The sequence below is a fragment of the Triturus cristatus genome, chromosome 4_2, assembly GCF_964204655.1.
Source record: "Triturus cristatus chromosome 4_2, aTriCri1.1, whole genome shotgun sequence".
Lineage (NCBI taxonomy): Eukaryota > Metazoa > Chordata > Amphibia > Caudata > Salamandridae > Triturus > Triturus cristatus.
Window position 1 is genome coordinate 496,624,142 of NC_140586.1, and position 18,397 is coordinate 496,642,538.

The window sequence follows — 18,397 nt, forward strand, 5'->3', positions numbered from 1 at the left end:
AGGACTGGAATGTGTCCCTACTGTTGGAGGCGGGGTCCAGGTTCTATCACCCTAAGCAGGGAAGTCCATCAAGGTATTGATTAGTCTACACTGGCTTTAGGATGGAAGGGGGTTGTGTTAGCCCTGGCCCTTTTTGCAGGGTTATCACCAAACTTTTTGCCTTCGTCCTCCCATTTTTTTGGACCTGTTTTTCTTGGCTTTAGGACTTTGAGCACTTTACCACTATTGATCAGTGCTAAAGTGCATATGCTCTCTGGTATAAATTGTGATTATGATTGGTTATCAATGATTGGCATATCTGATTTACTGGTAAGTCCCTAGTAAAGTGTGTGTACCCAGGGCATGCAATTCAAATGCTACAAGTGGGCCTGCAGCACTGATTGTGTGACCCACTTGAGCCGCCCTGCAAGCATGTCTTAGACCTGCCACTGCAGTGTCTGTGTGTGCAGTTTTGAACTGCCAAGTTGACCTGGCAAGTACACCAACTTGTCAGGTCCAATCCTTCAATTTTGCTAAATGTACGGCGCCCCTATGTTACCCATAGATAGCTCCATAGGCAGGGTGCAGCGTACGTGAAAGGTAGGACATGTACTGGTGTGTTTTACATGTCCCGATAGTGAAATACTGCCAACGTTCACTATTGCAAGGACTACCTCTCCCATAGGACACCATTGCAGCTGCTTTGTAACATCTTACAAGTGTAACTTCCAATTGGGAAGAGATAGAGATTTTGACTTTGGGGTCCCTGAACTCACAATTTAAAAATACTTCTTTTAGTGAATGTGTTTTTTAAATTGCATGTGTGAAAATGTCACTTTGAGAAAGTGGGAACCTTCTTGCTTTACAATTCTGTGCCTCTGCCTGCCTAAGGAGTCCAAGTCTGAGGGAGGGGGGCAGTTGGGCTGTTTGTGCATTCACTCTAGACAATGACAAAAAGGAAGCTGAGGTGTGCCCTCCATATCCTGATAGCCCATCGCCAGGCCGATGGGCTGGGGGGAGTTGTCACTCACACCTGAATAGGTCTGTGCCTGTCCTCACACAAAGCTGTCTGCACATCCTTGTAGTGTGTCTGAGCCAGGTCAGGGAAAGGAGGGTCTTGTGCACTACAAAGACTTTACTTTGAAGTTTGCCTACTTCAAAGGCAAAAACTGGTATAAGTACTGGGGTTATTACACCATAACGTCAGAACACATCGGGACTAAGAGGAGATTCTGCCAAGAATAAGAGCTGAAGGAGCTGTAGGAGGGGAACTGCAATTCTGCTTGTTGCTGTGTTGTACTGGCCTACTGCTTGCTGCTTCTGTCTTGAGCAGTGAAAGGATTGGACAATGCTTTCTGTGTCCTGTTTGCCAGGTTTCTCCAAGGGCTTGTGTGTGTTCCTGTTAAGAAGTCTCAGGGCCATCAAAGACTTCACCTGCAGCCATTGAACTCCTCTGCTGGGAGTTCTGACCTGTCTAATTGTGCCAATTCCAGTTCTGGGCTCTTGAAGGTGTTTTTTTCTGCAAAGGACTGAAGAAATCCACACATCAACCTTCAATGCCTGTTTTTCCCGCAACAGCAATGTCTGAAGATTGAAAAACCAATGCATCTTCTCAGCGCAGTCAAATAATCAACGCAGTTCTTGCCATGCAGCTGAAAGATTGCCGTAGCCCGAGTCCTGAGCACTGTGTCTCTGACATCCGTGGCACCCACTACGATTCCGATGCAGGCCCTGAAGAAATCAACGCATCACCTACTCATGGCTGGAAAATCAACATAGTATCTGTTTCAACGCCATCAGATTGACCCAGTGCATCAGGATTTTCGATGAATTGCACCTGTGTGCCAAGTTCTTCGTTGACGTAGCCCAGCAGTAAGGAATTGAGGCCACGGACCGGTAATCGACACATCACCCCTCCTTGCAGTAAGCAATCGACACATCACCTCCCCTGTCAGTAAGGAATCAACGCATCATCTCCCCAGCGTGGCAGTAAGGAATCAATGCATCACCTCCCCTGCGAGTAAGGAATGGATGCCTCGCTTTGTTATATGGCACCTCATCTCCCCAGCGCCTGTTTTCATCTTTGGTTTTGAGGCATACCAGGTACTTTGTCAGAAAAGTGATGCATCCATGGTTTCCTTTGGACTGAACTATTTTGAATCTTTGAAAAGTGATATCTTTGCTTGTGTAAGTTGGAATTTTGTTGTTTTGGTCTTTTTTTATTCAGATAAAGATTCCTCATTTTCCTAAACAGGTGTGGTGCCCTTTTGTAGTGTTTTCACTGTGTTACTGTGTTTCTTGGTACAAATGCTTTACACACTGCTTCTGAGATGAGATTGACTGCTCCTGCCAACCTACCAACGTGGTGAGCAGGGGTTATCTTAGCTGTGTAATCCTCTTACCCTGACTATATAAGGGTCCCTACTTGGACAGGGTGCAAGCCACTGTCAACAAGAGGCCCCCATTTCTAACAGTATGTGATTTTTTGTGTTATGTTTTTAGCAGTGTTTTGTAAGGTGTGCCTGATACTTCTGGTATACTCCTTCTGGGTATGTATAGGTCATTCAGAGTGTTCAGACATTCAAAAGGCTAGTTTCTGAGTTTGGGTGTAGCTATACATTAGTGCATTTGGACTAGTATCTAGAGGTACAAGGGCCCTTCCACTGCATCCCAGTTATGGCTGTTCTTTACTACCTAGCCCGAGGGTAGGTGGGCAAATTTTCGGCACTTGCGTTAATGCCAATTGCACCCTTCATCCTCTACTTTTCGAAGCTTTCCACCCAGTACTTAATTTGAGCCTGTGAGTAGCACTCATTTTTGGGGACAAGCACATATTCTTCCTCCACAGACTTTGATCCGAGCAAGAGAGAAAAAAATACCTAAGAGGGGAAAGAATGAGGAAGAGAAAGACGAGAAAAACTGTGAAAAAAATGAGAAAGTAGGAATAAAAGGAACCTGAAAGAGTGAGCTAAAAAGCAAAGAGTGTCTGGCGTTGGATTAACGAGGCATGCGGTGGAATCAAGACTACACAACCTTGGCATTTGTACCCCAGCTTTTGATAGTGGCCTGTGGGCATTTGAACAAAATGTTGAGGCCCACCATTTCTTCCTTCACAAATTAATCACTGGACTTCCAGCTATATTAGTACTACCACTCTCTCCAGACCCCTCCTCGTTACTGTTTATTTTCACCATCGTTTCATTCCTCAATGCTTCACCAGCCCTTTCAGTCTTCTGTCCAGCATATTGCCTCATCAGTTAAACGGGGGCTAAGGTAGAAATTTACATGATATTTTCGATTCGTTTTTGCTTTACTGAATTTCTCTTTTCATAAATGGACTCATATGGTTTTAATCGCGGGATGTCAGCCATTGAAATGACGTCTCCTCGCAACAGAGCTCAGGGGAGCCTGCTCGCATTCTTTCACTTCAGGAATCCGCTGCAGCGATGCTTGAAATTGGTAACTGTTTACCGCGCTGTGATTCGCGGATTCTCCACACCTCCAGAGTTGTTCCTTGCTGGCAGAGGCAGTGGAAAGACTGACGATGTACTCTCGCACAAAACACATCAATCTAGCGTGGGCTTTAAAAACACAGCGATGGCGACTGTTTGTAGAAAAAGTTGATAATCGGAGCACAGATAGCTCGCCCGCGGTATCTCAAGATTCCCCGTCATCGCTTGCAGTCACTGTGATCGCCCGAGGCGGGCGTCAGCCCGCGCTCAAGACGTAGAACTCCTGGCCCTGTGACGTGCATTCCAGGCATTCTAATCAGAGCTGTTTTTTTTCAGTCATGAATATCGTGATATTCTATAGATCAGCACAGGGCGTCTGAAGCGAGTGTCAACTGTTCGCAGTAATTGTTTAGACAAGCCCTTTGGAGTTCTGTCATTTAAAAGAGACATACAGGCCAACAAAGACAAACAGATTTTTTGTATTATTATTTCTTATCTTTTTTTTTATCTCTCTTCTGGTATTAAACTGTGATCCTTTGAAACATTTTCCATGTCCATGACCTCTTGATGAATGCATTTTGGATGGATGAAAGTCGTGCACTTTGAACTCTACAAACAGTGCTGGTTTTTATTAACTCATCCGATGATATCTGCCCTCGGGTGCGCTCCACGTGTTCTTTGTTTGGAAATTCATCAAAGCAGCCAGTTTCTCAACAGCACTATTTATTATTCATATTTAAAAGATAATTTAGAAATACGCATTGCCCATCCGTTCTCCTGGAGAAGTTGCCAAGATTCCAGAAAGCCAAATGTGCGCCTTCAATCCAAATGCTGCATGTGAGAGAGGGTGCAGGAAGGCGGACAGTCGGAGGCAGCCAACATGGCAGGGTGTCTCCCGGACTGGATTACGATTACTTAATTCAGGTATTTACAAGGAGAGGAGAGCAGTGAAAGGAACATTGGAAGCCATTATTCACTAATGACACACTGTACTCGCCTCATTTCACAAAAGTAATGAAATTGGCATCAAACGCCATATGACCTCTGATGACTTTGTTGCAAGTGAAAATACAGGATCTTTCCACTCAATATTTATTGAAAAACATGTTTACAAACAGTGATTGATAACAGTCAAAACATGTTTATTTAAAAAAAAAAAAAATCAGGTTTTCAGAGTGAATAAATCACAGAGGTAGAAAGCAGACTGCACGTGTTACAAGCAACCAGTCGTGTTAATAAGGCAATCATGTCCGCAAGGGAAATGGGCAGCGTGAAACCGGTTGTGCATTAAAAGACAAACCTAACTGTGGTGCAGTGGGCCCCTCGCAGCACAGCACCCCGGTGCAACTGTCCCTGCTAATCCAGTGGTAGGTATGCCCCTTCAAGCAACTCAAAGTAGCAATTCCCACCCTGGCTGTGTCTGAATGAATCGCAGAGCATCAGTGGGGAATGACGCCTGCTCAATGGCTGTCACATGCAACCCTAGCAGATCTTCCAACCTTGGGCTATTCATAAGTTCAACCATCCTTTCATTGACACACACAGACAACTCTATATCCTTGTTGCTCTTTTACACGGTTGCCCTACTCCAAGGGGCGCCCTCAAATGTGAGCGCAGGAATGCCTGTAGATCTATTTGCGCAGATGCCCTGTGCCTCGCAGGGGGGACTGTGGCGTCTGTGGAAAAGAGGACCTCGTGCACTAGTACACGCTTCACTAATCAAGACCGACTTCTCGTTGTGGTGACTTGACTTCGAGATTGACCTGCTTACAAGAGTGGACCTTCAAATAATGGAGTCTGAAACCTGGCAATCCTCGGATACAACTAGTAACTTAAAAGTAAAGAAACCCAACAAGTCTCTCCGCCTGCTATCACCATTATTTTGTCCTGTTTCTTAATGATCCTGGTACCAAGTGATAGGTAACACGTTGACTAAGTAGGATTATCATTATCATATTTCTGTTTCTTATCATCTGCACTGTAATCCTGTTCCTCCAAATGTTGAACCTCGTTACCCTCATAGCTGTGGCACTGAGGCAGGTTGGCCATGGCCCCGCTAGCTCAGGAGGCTGAAAAGAACAAACAAGCTATCCTTAGGCGGGAACGTGGAAGGAGAGTGTATAGTCATATGAATAATGGTCGCTCGTGTATGTCCACGGCAGCGACTGAAGTACACCCTGGAAGGTGGAGGGATACATCGAATAGCCAATAGCATGAGGTGGGGGCTAGTACTCCTCTAAGTGGCCCAAAGCCCACTCTGTGTATAGTTTAAAATATTGGTAACAACACATCTTGCAGACAGCTGCGTTGTCAGGCCAGACCTAGAAACACTAACAAGGAAACGATACATTGGAGGGACACTTGGGCAGCTGGCCTGCACTCCCTCACAGGCTAGCAATCCCAGCTAAGAGCACAAGAGTCCTGCCACAGAGGGCCAGCTTCCCATCGCACTCATTGCATTGTCAGGGTTGTCTTGATTGGTGTCCCGAGCAGCATCTGTTCTTACCGAACCGTGCAGCTTCGCTTAAGGTGGAGGACGTCATTGCTAGGGCCCCTGTTCTGACTCGTAGCTGCTCCTGGGGTCTTTCCTTGTATGGGTGCTGCTGACGCTGCCCAGCCCGGGTCAGTAGCCTGCTCGTCGCTGTGCTGCTGCTGGCCCCCTGGCCTGGATGGTGTAATGCGCTCTCCCCCCTAGGCGGTGCTGTGGGCCTCCTGCGGCCCGTGTTGTCATTCTATTGGCACAGCTGCTGTTGCGCTTCCTGTTGTGGATGTTGTCCTGGAGATAGATAAACAGTTCCTTTCTTCAATTCATAAATTGTTCTCTCTTTTATTTAACTCATTTATGGGACTGTTTTTCACCAGCCCATTAATTTTTATGAATATCACTGCTTTCTGGAACTCTTTCTTGAAACTGTCCAATGCTTTCCGAGAACCTCTGAGCACTGGAATGGAAGGATGAATGCCAGCGCCCCTCTTCGGCGGGCGAAGCCACTATCTCAGATACGGGCCTTGCCAATGAGAACGGAAGCACCAAGAGGCCATGTCATTGGCAATCACTACCTTATGCAAGAACCGTGTAACATAACAAAGCGCAACACAACAGAGCATAACATAACATTCTACTTTACATCATATAATAACATAGAGTATAACATGCCACACAATATCATCCCATCCAACGCAATACACCATGATCACATAGCATCCTATCCACCCCATCCCACCACATTTCATCTTCTGTCATGCCATACCACACCACACCATACCATAACATACCACCACACACCTTTTAACAGATCCCATTCCATAGCATAAAACTAAATAAAGCATGCCACAATAGTACAAACAGTACCTTACCATATCACATCACGAGATACCACACTTTGTAATGCCACACTATACCAAACCATACCATAACATAACCTAGCACACCATAGCACATTGCAGCATAACATACCATTACATTCCACCCTAACAGAAACATACCGAAGCAAAGCATTCCACAGAATACCATACCATAAAATATCACATGACGCAGTCACATAACATATCATTACATTCCACCTCATAACATACCAATCCACACCATGGCATACCATATCACACCAAACTACAAACCAAACCACTTCACACCATCCTGAACCAAAACATACCTTACCACTGTACTGGTAGGACATTAATCAATAAAATAACATAACACAATGTGACATACCAAACCACCCCATAGGACAGCATAAATGAAGTAACATAATATAGCATCATATTAAATAGTATGAAAATGATTTTATTTCTCCAAACTTTTCCTACTTTGAATTTGTGCTGCACTTTACAGTGCACTTACAACGCGGGAAAATATTTAAGATTTTAGGCTCTCCTTCCAATACAAAACCTTTACTTGACCGAACAAATAAACTCTTGCACTGTGGGGAAAAGGTATGTGCTTAGGACCAAGACAGCCTAAAGTGCACCAGGTCAGGGAGAGAGGGAAATGACCATGCCTTTAGCCTGGTCTGCTCTTTCCCTGACACACAGTGCAACACAGCCACTTTGGTTGCCAAGCTGCATGACAAATGTGTTACTTAACCAGAAAGGTCCAGGTTCGTACAATAAAATAATATAATACTTCAGTGTGCAAATACCATCCAAGTACTTTTCTGTAACCTGGTTTTTACAATGTTCATTCTATCTGAATTGTAATCACCTAGGTATTTTGCTGTATTATAAAGCTCACCTACTCTGTGGCTTTAGCGGGCACAGGTGCTCCAAAGAAGGAATAGTGGCGAAGAAGGATACAAACCAGGGTTTTAAGTGGGCCGGGTCTCACTCATGGGTGTCCGCATAAATATTTCCAGGGGGGGGCAAAATGTTAACGTCATCACCATCCTCCGACATGATGTGTGCCAGGTGCGGCACAGAAACACTGGGGCGCAGGAGGAGCCATGGGGGACAGGAAGAAAGCTGCATATGATTCCATACACCATAGGGTTGTTGTGCCACAGCCATCTCTTTCTTTAATAAAGTAAGATTTCTCTGGTGGTTAATGCAATGATCTGTGTTTTGTCTACACCCAGTTAAGAATCATGAAGTTTAACATGCAAATTTAAAATTTGTATTCTATGTATCAAGGTAAGCGGGTTACTGCTTTTGACATCCTCTTGTTACTTGCTGTTCGTAACTTGCAATAATTCTAATATATCACAGAGAGCTATGGATTGGCATCAAGGAGCTACATGCAAGTGTCAAGGCATGGGTTTAGAACCTTATTGTTATTTTCAAAATCTGTCTGTTAGCAAGATTGCTAAAAGAGGTCATTCAGAAGTAAGAAAGACTAACGGGGTTTTAAATCATGACATTGTGGTCCTCCCGACCAGGCACTCTTGACAATTTGTAATGCTCATTGTTTTATGTAACATACTGTAGATTGATTTGAACGTATGATTTATTGTCTTTGTTTCACGTGTGCGTGTGATATAACATACTTTGACACCCTACACTGGGATGAGAAATGCTATGAAACAATTAAATAAAAAAATGAGAACATTTTTAAAATCATAATTTGTGTAATTATCCAGATCTGACATACTTACGGTGTGTGCTCATCTCTTATACACAGAGGTTGAATAACGTCAAAAACATGCCTCCAAATTATATTTTCCTTGTACAGATCACAAGCTGTGGGTCTTAGTTTCCCTCGCTTGCATTAGCATTTAGGTGTTAGGCTCCAGGTAGTAGCCACCATGATGATACTCGAACAAAAGGGGTGCTGATGGCCCTTTAAATTAGGCCCTTGTTTTGGGGTTCCAACAGGTGATACTCGAACAAAAGGAGGGCTGATGGCCATTTAAATTAGTCCATTGTTTTGGGTCCACCTGGAAGTGAAAATAAAAAAGCCCCTTCACCGCCTACAGGTTGATGCTCAGAATAAAGAGCTGTCAGTGGCGGGTGCTGCTGAATGTATTCATGGTGTTGGCAAATTAAGCCAGGCCAAAATCAGCATTACCTCAGGGAGGGCACCCTGGATCCTGGACCATGCTTAATAACAACCCCGGGATCTAGCAGGGGCACCCTCATGTTCTGCACTGAGCACATGTCAGTATTACCCCACATGAGGTCATTCTCAATATACTGTAGAGGTGTGTGGTAAATCACCCGTTTTAAAGTGCACCAATCTCTGAAGGGCGTGGGTTTACCTCAAATAAATAATAATGCTCACAAGCAAGTGGTAAATGCTTTCTACCCTCTATTAACAATGTGTGCCAGGGATGCTTGCCCAACAAATACGCAATTACACAAACAGTTACATTAGTTTGGTCTGGTTCTTACGCCGAGGGTTTAAGAGGAAACAGCACCTTACAGGCCTAATTCTGAGGTGGGTGGAGAGAACAAAGACAAATGGTTATATATTTTGGTTCTTACTCCTGTTATGAGCTGATCATACATGCCGTTTGCTCTTGTGTTTGCTCATGCAATTGTCATAGGGTCCTACCTGGAGGATATTTGATGTACAAATCTGTACACTAGGAGTAATAACATTCAAAACTTGCCACAGGAAACATTTATTCATGTTATTCCTTATTTCAAGGCACATGTAATTGGGTGCAAATACATACCGCATTGCCGGCACCCAAATAATAATGCTGTATCAGGTGCAAATGGGAGTTTGTGCCTGAATTGTTATCGCCAGCCAAGCTGCCATCGGAGACTAAACTAGCAACAAACAAATTCGCAGAGTTTAGCACAAAGAGTGTTTAAAGTCAGGCGTGCATCGCCCATTGCGCTCAAAGGGCTTCAGCAGTCCCCCCCCCCCCCCCCCCCGTCGTGTGTGTCAGCCAGACTGAGTCAGCTTCCCGGGCACACACACAGCCGCATCCGAGTACTTAACAGGTCTTTAAAAGACCATTTACTTGCTAACGAGGCTTTGTTGTGTTTTCACCCCTTCTTAGAGCCCCTGCATCTCCACTTTGCATATGGCTGGATGAATTAGCCCCCACCCCCCTGAAATTTGACTCTAGTTGCGCCTCTGTTTAAAGTAGAGGTAAGAGGGAGACGAGTTGACGTGAGGTTTAAAAAAGGGGTGAACGAGGGATTGAAGAAGCCGCGTGGTGATGGTCATGGGCATCCGTAGGGGGGCAAGGAGGGGCACTCCAGGGGGGAGCGAGCGCCCCTCCTTGCCCCTCCCCCTGCGGACGCCCATGGTCTCACTAGTACTGAGCACCGGCCGTTTTTTAAAGAGGTCCTCAAAACAGGTCTCTTTCGGGCGCTGTTTTGTGCTCTGGCACAGGCGGTCCATTTTCTTCAGGATTGCAGTGACAGCAGGCACATTGATGTGCGCGTGCTCACACTGCTCACTTCTCACTAGGGGAGAAGTTACGGCATGACGTCATGCCAGGTGAGTGTTGTAGGGGAAGGGACATCCTTTAAAGAGAGTCATTTTCTCTCTGAGTTTCCCTTCTCTTTTTGAAACTTAGGAGCAGCAACTTTGTCATGGTGTCACCAGGGCTTTCAGTGAAATCTTTTTCAATATTATACACAAGCCAAAGTCACTGCTTATTAATCTTATGCAGCTAACAACCATTGACAAAGCCAATAATCCTGACTTGTTGTAGGTATGATGTCACTTGTTGTATCATATCTGGATGCAATGACAGAAACAGCAAAATACAAGTCGGGCTGCACACTATGCTAAGCACTGATATTTAGCTTACGTGTTTTAAGCCACACCCTTAATTACATTGATCACGCCCCTTTATGGGACCCCCAGTTTTTTCAACCCACTTAAAGCCCTGATACAAGCAATGCAAGACGCCTGGTGCAGAAGCCTATTAAATTTGCAGAAAAAAACATGATTGGTCCCAAAGATTCTTTAAATTCCTTTTAACCGCTCCAGGTGTACAGAACTCGGAGGTCAGAGAACATTCCATTCTTGTACCCAGTGGGACATGAGGTGTGCATCGGTTCTGCGAACGCAGAGTACAACTGGCACCTTTGTGAAGGACAGATTCGGCAAGGCCATTATTCAGAATATCCTTAAAATACACGGGAGCCTGCAATCTGTGTGTAAAAGCCTGTCTCTGATTTCAGTTGAGCTGTGATGTCTCTAGTCACCTGTAATAGGAAAACGAGGTAGCTGCTGAACTGTAATATGTTATTACAGTTGATTTGAGACATCATAATGCCTGCTGCCAGTGAGGCAGCCATGGTGAAATGTAGGTCACAGAACACAATTATAACTGCAATTTAAACAAAGGAAAAGAGAAGTGGCTTTTTGTTATTCTGAGCTGTTGTTTTCTAAAATGTACAGAGAATTGGCAACATCTTAATTTCTTTCACAATATAGGTCATTACACCAAAGATGGAATCTCTTTCACAATACAAATTCTTCTTTTATTCTTCATGTCTGCAAACATACTATCTCTTTCATATAAAAAGCCAAGGCAATATGGATTTAAGCCGGGTAGGTCTAGTGCCCGCAACAGGAAAAGGCCCAAAACGTAACATTGATACATCACATAAAAGCAAGGACATTTTTAAAATTGTGAAAGATTTTTGCTCCCCGAGTGCGGCTGCCAGACTTTTTAACCCTACTATGGAATGGACAAGCCAACTTGCCTCATATTTCCATGACAAAATCAAAACTATCCAAGACTCCTTCGCGGAGTCCCTCCAGGCTAAAGGATGGAGCACAGATTCTCTAACATCCGGCGTTCCTGCGGTGGGTCCTTCTCTAACACAGTTTCCCCCCCTTCCACTGGAAACGTCCTTGGAGATTATGAAAGGCCTTAAGTCAGGCTCTTCCACAGACCCATGCCCTGCCAAAGTGCTGGCATCCATAGCCGAGATTATTAACCCAGCCGCCAATACTGTCCTCAACTCCTCGCTGAGGAATGGCCAGGTGCCATGCAGTTGGAAAAGTGTAAAAATTCTACCACTGCTAAAAAAGCCTTCTGCCGACCCCTTGGTGGCAGCCAACTATAAACCGATCTCACTCCTCCCTTTCTTCTCTAAAGCCCTAGAGAAATACGTGAATGCAGTTGTCACGGATTTTGTGGAAACTAACAATCTTTTCCACCAGAGCCAGTCCGGTTTTAGATCTAATTTCAGCACAAAGACCGCTCTGCTCGAAACCCCTTAGGCCATTAGGGAGAAGCTAGATAAAGGAGGTAAAGCAGTGTTGATCTTGCTGGACCTCTCAGCGGCTTTTGACACCGTGCCCCTTGACCGACTCTTGCATAGATTGCAGGAGTGCGGCCTGGGCGGCACAGTACTCAAGTGGTTCTCCTCCTTTTTGGAGGATAGACAGCAAGAGGTCTGGTCACCTCCGTTTGCCGCTCCCATTCCCCCTATGAAGGTGGGCGTCCCACAGGGTTCCATTTTGAGCCCAACACTTTTTTGTTTATTCATGTCCCCCCTTGCTCCCTTGGCTGAAGCATGCAGTGCGACAATAATTTCCTATGCTGATGACACGCAGCTTTTGTTTACATGTGATAAGGGCGAGGATTTTGCAGGGGAGAAGATCAACAAATGCCTGACTGAGGTTTTCACTTGGCTCAGAGAGAATCAATTAAAATGTAACCCGGAGAAATCGGAAAGAATCTTCTTCGGCTCTCCATCTCGGCGCGAGTGGAAACAATGGTGGCCTTCTGACGTGTCACCTCCCCTAGCCTCATTAAACATGGTCAAGAACTTGGGGGTCAAATTGGATGACACCCTGTCCATGAAAGCTCAAATCCAGGCAGTCGCAGGATCCTGTTTTGGCCTCCTACGAATGCTCAAGAAATTTCTCCCTCTATTGCCTCTCACCCACAGGAAGACCGTGGTCCAAGCACTCATTGTCTTTAGGATGGACTATGTAAATGTTCTATACCTGGGCCTCCCAGAGTATCTACTGAACAGACTTCAGGTGGTTCAGAATGTGGCCACCAGGTCGGGTTCTCATGCTTGGACCTAGAGTTCGGATCTCTCCTCACCTGAAGGCTTTGCATTGGATCTCTGGCCGAAAAAGAATCCACTTTAAAGCCTTGGGCTTGGCTTTTAAAGCTTTACATGGTACGGGCGCTCACTATATTAGAAAGAGAGTTCTACACTATGGCCGCGGCAGAACCCTGAGATCATCTTCTTGACAGCAGGCGGTTGTTCCTAAGTTTTCCCGCACTCGTACCGGTGGCCGCTACTTCCAAGGTCAGGCTGCCCGTGTCTGGAACCTTTTTAGCGGTGTCACTCAGACAGGTGCCGGACTTATTCACTTTCAGGAAGGAGCTGGAAACCTTGCTGTTCCAGCAACAACCTTTAGGCTGTTTCCCTTTTCAGGGATAGCAACAGTCCAGTCCTGAGGTTCTTTAGCACCGGGACACTCTTCCTGAGTAGCTGTGCACTCTACAAGTACCCTTTAACATTAACATTTGTCCACTCCAAACTGACCTGTCTTTTGCAAAGTGGGTAGCTGTGGATTTTGGGCTCTAACTCAGACGGCACCTTGGGATACTTAGCAAACCTGCACTGTAAGACCTGACTTCTTTAGGGTGGTTTTCTCCAAGTCTGTTGGCCTTTTACCTCCTGTTTTTGATTTTTGTGTTAGCCTTAGTACTCTGAGCACTTTACCACTGCTAACCAGTGCTAAAGTGCATGTGCTTCTCTCCTAACACAATGGCATACCTGATTGGCATATTTGTTGTACTGGTAAGTCCCTTGTAATGTGGTACACCACATACTTATGGCCTGTACTTCAAAGTATACTTATGGGTTGCAGAGCCTTACAAACCTATCTCAGGCCTGCCACTGCAGTGCCTGTGTGTGCAGTGAACTGCTACTACAACTTGGCATTTAAAACCACTTGCCAAGCCTTAAACTTCCCTTTTATTACATATAAGTCATCCCGAAGGTGGGCTAATCCACACAAAACTGTCTACATATAAAAAAAAAGAAAAAATACACAAAAGGTCGTAATGCCCTCAGAATTAAGGCCAAAACAAATAATAAAAAGCAAATCGTAAAAGTGACTCATGCCTATAAGGCTGTCAAAATGAAACTTACACATACAAAAAAAACACCTATCAACTGCCAGGGTCCATGTGCTCCTATATGAGAGATAAAATATGCAACAATTCTCCAGGTAAGGATGGTGGGAGAGAAAGGGGGAGTGGGGGGGGGGTGGAGCGGAGCGGGGGGGCGCAACGCCCCTTTCTAAGCGGGAGGGGGGGAAATTGGATCTCCCAGTATCGAGCACTCAGAACACCCTAGCCTCCTCAACATGAGTAAATAAAAAGTGCTGGTGAATAATTCTTATGAGAAGGGGGGGTTGGGATAATAGAGTGAACAGAGTGAAAGAGAGAGACAGAGAGGGTGAAAGAGAGAGAGAGAGAGAGAAAGAGAGAGAGAGCAAGAGGATGTTTTTAAGTTCTTGTTCTTCTATTAGGGATCTGGTGGATAGCGTACCTCAAATTCTTCTTAGCTTTGGATCAACGGTTGTCATCAAGGCTTATTGTAGGTCTCATGATTCTAGCATCTAATAAAAAAGAAGAATGTGTGTTAAAATCAGCATCAATTAAAAAATAATTATAGGCTGAATCACTGTTAATTACTCAACAAGTCAACATGCCTACTTACCAAAGTTAATATTACCAGTGTGTATTCAGTCCTGATATGTCCTCATCATTCTCTATTAAAAATGTTTAAATGTGCACTCACACCCAAATTACTGTTCTCTGAAAGTGTAATTTTCAAAAATCAAATTTGGATTTTGCAGAAGATCAGATTAAACCATTCTCCCAAATGAGGAATCCTATCCAATCTTTGAGAAAATTGTTTTAAGTCAATCAAAACCCTTTTTCAGTTCAGCAGAGATACGTTTTTAAAGTTTCAGTAATCTTAATGACTTCAGATTAGTGTACTAACCTGAAGCATTGTTTGTTCAGGATGATCTGGCACAATCACAAGCTACTCTTATTGTTGTTTTGCCTCTTTCTTCCTCCATGGAATCCAGGGTCGACTGGAAAAGAGGTATGTGCCTAAGACTGATGATCCGGAAAGAGAAGGAGACGGGCAGAGTTTCTATAGGTAAGTTCTTTTTCTCTCAGGCATGAGACAGTTGATGCATGAGAAACTCAAAGAAAAGCAAACGCCTTAGAAGCTGGATGCTGTATTTATAGAGCCACTTCCAAGATGTCCTCCAAGTCACATGCTGCATCTGAAATCCAGTGAGATTTTGGATTCGGCATGTGGCTAAGATAGTTACATATATTTGATTACTTTGATGACACTGCCCCTGCTCTGGCTGTTACCTACATCAGCCCAACCTGACCAATAACTTTTAAATGAATCAGTTTCAATTCATACATACATTTAAATAATCAGACCGTAATTATATGTCATATTATTATTCAAACTTTTATTATAAAAATGTATATACACATAAAAATAGTCTCTCGAATTAGATACCATCTGATATAAAAAAACTATCCAGATTTGTAATGTTTATAAGTTCTTCAGAATCACATTTTGTGAAGAACCTCAGCCAACATGTTGAAAACAGCCTCAGCCAACATTTGTTTGGGGCACGAACAGCCGCATCTTTAGAGCTGAGAAAAGATTTATCATGTTCTGTGATGAATCAATAATAGGACCAAAAATAATCAACTTCATACTTCCATCATCACAAAATTCCATTATTTTGACAGTGCGAGGAATCCATATTGGGTTTTGAGATATACCGGTCAGTTAGTTGTTTGAATATTCTGTGGCGAGGGAGTTCAAGGAAATGAAGACCGATGCCAGATCTGCATAGAGTGTATTAAAGAGGATTAAAATGGCTCAGAAACCCCTTTGAGAAGCTATAATCCAGCACTGCGGATAATTGTACTGGTAAGCGTGTGATAGTTCTCTGATTACTGTATTAGAAACTCAATGAATTGTGAATGGAAGTTTTGAGAATGTGATATACGTTGTTTTTGTTTATTTATATATATATATATATATTTTCTTTATAGTTATTGTCTGTTGGTTCTTTAAAAATAGTTAGTTGACTTCAATAGTGTTTCGTACAGCGAGTTGAATTCCACTTGTGGGTCATGATCCGGAAGTAAGGGACTAAAAATGTCTAAGTGTTATGAGTAAGAAAAGGAATGCTTGTTATCTAAGAGCTGTGTTTTGAGAAAGAACGCATATAGTAATGTCGGTTTGTTTCAGGTATTGTATAACAGAGGTTTTGGCTTCCGATGTGAACGCTTTCCCCTGGAATAATCATAGAAAAACAAAGAAAATGGAGAATGAGTTGATAGTTGGATTGTTTGTGTGAAACTTTGTATCAGGGAATTTGTTATTGATAAACAGTTGCAGTAATGTGATGTTAGAAATTGGGTCTCTAATTGTCAGAGGTATGCCCCCTGTCCAGGTAGGGACCACAATCCTGGTTAGGGTAAGCTAGATACACACTAAAAGATAACCTGTGCTCACACTCTGGTAGCTTGGTATAGAGCAGTCAGGCCTATCTAAAGAGGCAATGTGTAACGTATTTGTGCAACTCAAACACACACACAGAAACACAATGGAAACACCGCAAAAAATACTACACATAGATAATATTTTTATGAGTAAACCAAGACCAAAATGACAAAATTTCAATAAGTCGAACCTGAGTTATGAAATTTTAAAGAATAAATCAACAAGTAGTGCTTAGAAGTCAATAGCCCTAAGGGGTTTCTTAAGGTGATGTTCGACCAGGGTAAATCCAAAGTTCAGGCAGACTGCGATGGAGGGCAGGCCGGCTACAGGACTCACACAGCTCCCGCTTACAAAGGACCTTGGATGGAGATAATGTAACCGTAGGGAAAAGACCCAATAAACCCTTGAGGGCTTGGGCTGATTAAGTGAATGAGTAGTATGCCAACAAGGGATTTCGTTTAAAAAAAAATTCTAACGTTATTGATTTATAGAAATTAATCAGGTGGGAGAGTTCTTGACAAATACCGACCCCAATGTCAATTGACTGAACCAATCATCAAAAAATATATATGAAATACACACACGGGAAAACATTTTCGTGAAAGAATCACAGATCTTTTTATATATCAATTCAGCTTAAAAGGAGTACAAAAAAACAATTGAATGTGCAATGAATCATGAAAAAGAAGGAAATAAATATTATCCACATTTCATGACAAAACATCTATTCCAAAAAGGGAAAACAGAGATACATCTCACTTTCAGAGAATAATAATCAACTGTACAAAATTAATCATATGGAAACAGATGATGGAGTCGACGTTTCGGTCTGTGATGGCATAAATCCGTCAGACCATCTTCAGGACAGTAGGCATTGCGTTAAAGAGGAAGACCCCTATACAAACATAATATGAGTTAGTTACATAAATGTAGACATAATTGGTACCTTATTTCAATGCAAAAAGAGAAAGGAGATAGCCCGTGTGTGAAAGGCATTCATTTTTGCTTATATCGTGAGTAGCTGCCCAGAAACACCCACAATCTACACAATATCAAAATATCTGTATATTTGAGGTGAAAGAGTGAAGGCATGCTCAAGGGATAATGAAAATCAGCGTTATGTTACTTCGCTTACTTGGATAGATACACTTAATGCGAAAGGAATTAATCTTTTCGTAACGTGATGGTTTGCGCTGGTTCTGAAGATTTAATGAAAGATGGTGGTATGAAATGTACTGACTAATGACAGTATCAAATTCATTGTGACTTGTAAATGAATACGTTGTCAAGACATACCAGGTCCTAATCAAGTTGCTCGCTACAAATTAATGTAGAAGTGGATATGGAGGAGATGGTCGTTCCTTTTATTTTTGGAAGGACATGACACCATCAAAGGGCAACACCATGAGTGTGGTACACTTGTGTGTCAAGAAGGATATTCTTTTTGGTTAATTTTTCTTCGTTTCTTTTTTTCTAACTCCGCAGAAACACTGAAAGGCAACATCATATATGTGTCACTGAAGTGCATTCTTCAGGCCAAAAGTATGTCAACAGTTATTTTCAGAATATTTGGGTGTGACTGAAGGCACATAGTCTATCTCTATGACCAAGATACTAGACTGTTTAAAAAAATTGTTTGAAAAAAATGTATCTCAACTTGTTTAAAAAACGACAAGGAGCAAGACATTGTTTCAAAAAATAATTTCAAAAAATGATTCAAAAGTCTTGTTGTTAAAAAGATCGGGAATCATGGAGTATTACACACTGCATCAATGTAAAATGTCCAGTTTTACTTGAAAGAACATGTCATATCAATGAAGTAGCTCGTTACCTAATGATCATTAAGAATTGCTGGTTCCTTAAGACAACATTATGCTGATCATTAGAAGAACGCACTAAGGCGTAGGCATGAGGTAAGTAAGATCAGTGACAGTTATAGTTGGACAAACAGTTGATTAATGAAGCATTAAGCTAAGAATGCGATTTAATTTCAAAGGGTTTACTTAACCAAGAGTCTGTTGTGCCCACAC

At 43.1% G+C, this 18,397-nt stretch overlaps 1 long non-coding RNA gene across 1 annotated transcript in view; it reads left to right on the plus strand.

Annotated features, from left to right (window-relative positions):
* The window catches only part of LOC146834601 (uncharacterized), a 134,781-nt gene that overhangs the window by 75,017 nt on the left and 41,367 nt on the right, over positions 1–18,397 (plus strand). Inside the window, exon 2 of the long non-coding RNA XR_014960640.1 lies at positions 14,911–14,984. This is a non-coding gene — a long non-coding RNA (uncharacterized LOC146834601). The remainder of the gene's footprint in view (positions 1–14,910; positions 14,985–18,397) is intronic.